The sequence below is a fragment of the Piliocolobus tephrosceles genome, chromosome 2 (assembly GCF_002776525.5).
Source record: "Piliocolobus tephrosceles isolate RC106 chromosome 2, ASM277652v3, whole genome shotgun sequence".
In the NCBI taxonomy this organism is placed as follows: domain Eukaryota; kingdom Metazoa; phylum Chordata; class Mammalia; order Primates; family Cercopithecidae; genus Piliocolobus; species Piliocolobus tephrosceles.
Window position 1 is genome coordinate 15,651,630 of NC_045435.1, and position 6,763 is coordinate 15,658,392.

At 33.5% G+C, this 6,763-nt stretch overlaps 1 non-coding gene across 1 annotated transcript; it reads right to left on the reverse strand.

Moving 5' to 3' along the window:
• Positions 1–838: 838 nt before the first annotated feature.
• Positions 839–964, reverse strand: LOC111545172. Its single transcript, XR_002732359.1, has one exon. It is a non-coding gene; the product is annotated as a U6atac minor spliceosomal RNA (small nuclear RNA).
• Positions 965–6,763: the final 5,799 nt, after the last annotated feature.

The window sequence follows — 6,763 nt, forward strand, 5'->3', positions numbered from 1 at the left end:
AGAAAACAAACTCCTAGATTTGTGGATCTTTTGAGTGTTTTTTTGTGTCTTGATCTCTTTCGATTAAGCTCTGATTTTGTTTTTTTTTCTTGTCTTCTGCTAGCTTTTTGGTTTGCTTTTGCTTCTCTAGTTCTTTTAGTTGTGATCTTAAGTTGTTAATTTGAGATTATTCTAACTTTTTTGATGTAGGCATTTAGTGCTATAAATTTCCATCTTAATATTGCCTTAGCTGTGTCCCAGAGATTCTGGTATGTTGTATCTTTGTTCTCATTAGTTTCAAAGAACTTGATTTCTGCCTTAATTTCATTATTTACTCAAAAGTCACTGAGGAGCAGGTTGTTTAATTTCCATGTATTTGGATGGTTTTAAGCAATTTTTAAAGTATTGATTTCTATTTTTATTGCTCTGCAGTCCAAGCGTATGTTTAGCATGATTTCTGTTCTTTTGAATTTGCTGAGGATTGTTTTATGTCTGATTGTGTGTTCAATTTTAGAGTATGGGCCATGTAGTGATGGGAAGAATTTATATTCTGTTGTTTTTAGGTGCAGGTAAGATACGTTTGGTCCAATGTTGAGTTTAGGTTCAAAATATCTGTGTTAATTTTCTGCCTCAATGATCTGTCTAATACTGTCAGTGAAGTGTTGAAGTCTCCCAATATTATTGTGAGGTAATCTAAGTCTCTTTGTAGATCTCTAAGAACTTGCTTTAGGAATCTGGGTGCTTCTGTGTTGGGTGCATATATATTCATGATAGTTAGGTCTGCTTGTTGAATTGGACCCTTTACTATTATGTAATGCCCCCCTTTGTCTTTTTTGATCTTTGTTGGTTTCAAGTCTGAAAAAAATGATGGTTAGATGTCACAAAATAGGTGGCAATGTCTTAACCATATATGTCTTGTCATGCCCAAGGGCCTCTTCCATCCTTGTCAAGGAGTGTGGTAACCTTTTCTCCTTTCATACAACACAGGAAAAATTTCAAGTTGTAATTGGTGCCAAATAATTTGGGATAAAAAGCTTCCTTAAATTTGTCAAGAAAAGAGAGAATGTATATTTAGGAGAGTAATATCAATATGTATATGAAGAATAAGAAGGGATATGTTTAGATATTTAAACAGCTAAAAGAATATATAATATAGAAAATTATTATAGATAACATAGGATACAATTTTGGCAGGAAGTATGGTACAGATTGTAGTTAGTCTGTATTAAGAATAGATTCATCTGTTAATCAGTTAATATGTATTAATCAAATAATAAGAAGAATAAAAGACCATGGAGTATGCTTAAAGAAAGCTGGATAGTATACTCTTTTGTCATTTTCCTCTTTCTCCCGCTGAAATGCCAGTGTAATGGTTGGAGCAACAGCAGTTCTTAGACCAACTGAGAGACCTTGAAAATAAAGTCATGAATGGAGGACTATAGCAGAAATGTAGGAGCCTGGATTTCTGAAGACACTGTGGCACTGTCAGTTTAGACCTAGGTTTGAAGCTTAGCTTCACATAAAAGAAAAAATAAACTTCTATCATGGTTTAGAAAATCTTATTTTTTATTTCTGTTTTATGCAGCTGAACTTATTCTTTCTGATAAAACTGATTTTGCATCTCCAAGCCTCTTGAATTTTACAAAGTGTTTGTCACTAGTAGGCTTCTAAAGGGAAAGAGAATGGGAAACTGATTTGATGCACTGTCTTTTCAATGCATATCAGGGGGTTGTTCTGCTTTTATATTAAGCGGAGGAAGCATATTGTGAGCACTTAATGAGTTGCCTTTTTCGACTGTTAATGGAAATATGTGTGGTCATGAAGAAAGATTTTGTAATTAGATACCACAGGTATACTGAAGCACATTGGCTAGGTTACACTGTAAACTACCAGCATTTCAGTAGCTTAAAGCAAAGCAACTTATTTCTTGCTCACTATACATGTTCAGCATGATTTGACTGGGGATTCTTTTCCATATAGTCACTCCACACCCTATGCTATCTCCTTTGCACAGCAGGGGGAAGAATGGGTTAGAGAGTTGGGCACTGGTATTTACCACTGGTGACTCACATATTCCCTCACATCTCATTTACTAGAATTAGTTACATGACCGTGACTAACTCCAAGAAAGGAAGCAGTATAGGCTTCCTCATACACAGAAGTAGGAAAGAGCTGGATATTTAAGAACATTAATTATATCTACTACTCTATTAAAACATAAAATAACCTGTGCAAACACTTTTGATGCACAAATACGTTTTTATCTTTTCTTAAATTAATTTCTTTAGAAAGGTTTTCCTCTAAAAAGAACAAAATAAACCATTGCCAGATGAGAATTTCTACAAGATTAATCTCTCTTTGGCAGGTGAAAGATACTTTAACTGAGAAATAACAAGTCTCTTTGTTTAAGAAACAAATGAGCACTAAATCGTAAAGATTCACAAACACCCGCACAAGTTTATTCATCCATTCATTTTGTAGACACTGATTGAGCATCTGCTAAGTGTGGTTCTGATGAAACCTATTGAAGTTAGAATGCAGGGTGCCAGATTTAAAAAGGGGAAATGGACATGACTCTAAATATTTCTAAAATTCTTTCTCTAAATAGAATTTTATTCAAAATACAGAAACTACATTATAATCTCCAAATACATTTACGTTACCAGATAGTTCTTGGAAACTAATTATATTACTATGATTAAAAATACCACAGTGACATTCATCCCAACTGGGAAACATTTAACAGAATATATTTAAGAAAACACGTCAGAATCTCTGGGAATAAGGTACTGAGAAGACTTTCCTGACCAGCTGACTCTAGCTAGCTGCACACACATTTCATAATAATAACTTAGCAATATGGTTATTTTCCACAAAATAGAAATTCACTGGTTTTTAATTTAAGAGATATCAATCTCCTTCTTTTTGTTTTCTTACATGGTATTTATTGAACTGTTCTACATAAAGTATCACTGTATCAGAATCTCTTATGACAGATTAATAGTAACATAAAGCAATATTTCAAATATCAAATTGAACAAAATCTCTGATGGGAAACTTCTCAATAGATAGGTTGCCAATTATACTTTTATGTTCTATATGTATTGGTATAACACTTCTGGAAAGATTTGAAAAAGTATTTCTCCAATTCCTGATTATTTTCTTAGGATAGATGACTTGAAATGGCAATATGAGTTCAAATTTATAAGAACATAAATTTAAAAGAATAAATTCAACACATACTTTCAAATTGTTTCCAGACAGAAACTTATACTAATTTGTACTTTGACATATAATCACTCTACTGATGGCTCTTTATTTTGGTTAAAAACTTTATCAAAAATTATTCTTTCTTTGCTATTCCATTGCTTTCGTCTTGAGAAGGTACTTCTCTATTCAGAAACCATGTTATTACTTACCTATATTTAATTCTAGTATTATGATTTTGTTTTACTCTATTGCCTCCAATCTATTTAAGTAATATTTACTTTATTCCTTGAAACTGTAGGTTCTTGAGAGCAACGACTTTCCTGTATACCTTTTAAACAAGAGTCTGTCTCATGGTGGATATGGTGTGAATATTTCTAGGAAAAATGGGGACTATGATGTCTTTTACCTTTTGAACATCTCATGAATTTTCTATGCCTGAACATGATTTTTCAAATCAATTTTGTTTTAGACAAAACAACATTTTAATTTTTTAATTATGAAAACATAGCTATGTTGATTTCAGGACGAATACCCAGAATCCACAAGGAACTCAAAAAACTCAGCAAGAAGAAAACAAACAATCCCATCAAAAAGCGGGCTAAGGACATGAATAGATAATTCTCAAAAGAAGATATACAAATGGCCAAAGAACATGAAAAAACACTCGACATCACTAATTATCAGGGAAATACAAATCAAAACCACAATGCAATACCACCTTACTTTTGCAAGAATGATCAATAATCAAAAAAAAAAAAAAAAAAAAAAAGACGTTGGCATAGATGTGGTAAAAAGGAAACACTTTTACATATTGGTGGGAATATAAACTAGTACAACCACTATGAAAAACAGTGTGGAGATTCCTTCAAGACCCCAAAGTAGAACTACCATTTGACCCAGCAATCCCACTCCTAGGTATCTACCCAGAGGAAAAGAAGTCATTATATAAAAAAGATACTTGCACATGTATGTTTATAGCGGCACAACTGGCAATTGCAAAAATATGGAAGCAGCCCAAATGCCCATCAGTCAACAAGTGGCTAAAGAAACTGTGGTATATATATACATCATGGAATACTGCTCAGTCATAAGAAGTAACAAAATAATGGCATTTGCAGCAACCTGGATGGAACTGGAGACCATTATTCTAAGTGAAGTAACTCAGGAATGAAAAACCAAACATCATATGTTCTCACTTACAAGTGGGAGCTAAGCTATGAGGATGCAAAGGCATAATAATGATAAAATGGACTTTGGGGACCTGGGGGAATGGACAAGAGGGGGGTGAGGAATAAAAGGCTGTACGTTGGGTACAGTGTACCCTGCTTGGTTGATGGGTGCGCCGAAATACCAGAAATCACCACTAAAGAACTTATTCATGTAACCGAATACCACCTGTTCCCAAAAGTCTATTGAAATAAAGAAAAAGAAAAAAGTCAAAAGAATTCTTCATTAATTATAGTTCAGTTTGGTAGGCAGCATTATTTATCAGGAGACTGTCAACAAGAAGATTTTTATTTCAAAACTGAATGAGAGAAAACACTATAAAATTATTCTCTTTCTTTGCTCTACAGGAATCATGGAAATATTCATCATAATAATCATATAATGACTTGTTCAATCATATTATTTCTAGTTTCCTGAAAGTGCTTGCTTTTTACAGTGCATACAGTTTGATATCAATACAGATAAAGAAGGGCAGGCAAGTTTTGCATAAGGTCTTATACATAAAAACTTCAATTAAAGTTAGTTTCAGAAGACCAAATTTCAAAAGTTACTCTATAGCCTTAACCTTTGGTATTTTTACCCTGAATTATATATTGGAACGCTTTTTTTCCCAAGTGACAATTTAGCATTTTATGTTCTTTTTTCTCTTTTTACTGTAAAATAAAGCACAACACAATAATGTATAGTTCAATTAATCCTTATAAGGCGAATGTTCTTGTAACAATCATCCAGGTCAAGAAATTGAACCTTGCCAGCCATCCCAAAGTCCTCCTTTTTTCCTGATCCCAGAGGCCTTCATTTTTCCTCCAACAGGAATCATTGTCTTGACTTAAATAATATCATATCTCTGTGTTTCCTTGCAGTTTATCACCCAAATGTGCATTCATAGGCACCACATTTTAGTCTTCAAACATTCTACTTCAAAGCTTTAAAAAATGCTGTCTTTGTGCCAATTTCTCCGAAGATTAGAATGATAGTTTCCATTTATTATTATTATTTATTTTTTGCTAAATAAAGTCTTTAGAAAAGGTTACACCTTTGAGTCCTCCTTGAATGGAATGTACATTGCTCTCATATTCACACAAAACATAGACAAATCATAATAACATGCTTTAGAAGAAATTCATTTCAAAAAATATGTTTCGATGACAGTATTGTCAAAGGGGGCATCCCAACTTTCTACAATTCATTATGATAGCAGTTATGTCTTTGTGCAGACTGCACAAAGTTTTTGTTACTACTAACTAACCTATATACTCATGAAAAAGAAAATGTACATGTTTTAAAAATTAAGGGGCAATGAAAATGTCAGTGAAAGTGTCAGTGAAAAATTCTTTTTTTTCTTTTTTTTCTCTACTCAAAAAATTCTACAGGTTTTGAGTAGAGAATTTGGTTGAGTCTAAGCCAACAATTAATGTAAATGGCACCAATTTCCTTTTCTTTGTGATTTTTTTTAGTCAATTTTTTTTTTTTGACATGGGTTCTCACTCTGTTGCCCAAGCTAGAGTGGCACTGGCGTGATCCTAGCTCACTGCAGCCTTGAACTCCTGGGCTCAAGAAATCCTCTTGATTCAGCCTTCTGAGCAGCTGGGACTACAGACATATACCACCAAGTTCAACTAATTTTTAATTTTTTTTTAAGAGATGGGGTTTTGCTATGTTGCTCAGGCTGGTTTCAAACTCCTGGCCTCAGGCTATCCTCCCACCTCAGCCTCCCAAGTAGCTAGAGTGATAGGTGTGAGCCATTATACCAGGCCTGGACAAACACTTTTATCGAAACAAAACTATATTGAAGAATACATAATTCATCACTGCACAGCTTTTATGAATTTTTATGAAGGAAAAATATTATAAGCCACCCCTCAGATCAGACTGTAGGACACTATAAGCAGTCAAAATAATAAGTATCACTATGTGTCCTCCAAAACATCACTCCAACCTCCACAAAATGTAACCACTATACTAAGTTCCATCAATCTAGATTAGCTTACTGGTATTTGAAACATGGAATAATGTGGTATAATGTGTATGCATTCTATTGCACTTGGCTTCCTTTGTTCAACGTTGTGATAGTGAGTTTCATATTGTTGCATGCAATCGTAGTGCTTCTTGCTGTGTAGTATTGTATGGTATGACTATACTACAGTTCATTTATTCATTTTATTACTGATGGACACTTCAGTTGTTTTCAGTTTTTGGTTCATTAAAAATAATGCTGCTAGGAGCCGCCTTCTACTTTTCTTTTGGAGAATATATATATATACACACACATACACATTCCTTTTTTTTTTTTTTAATTATACTTTAAGTTCTAGGGTACATGTGCATAACATGCAGGTTTGTTACA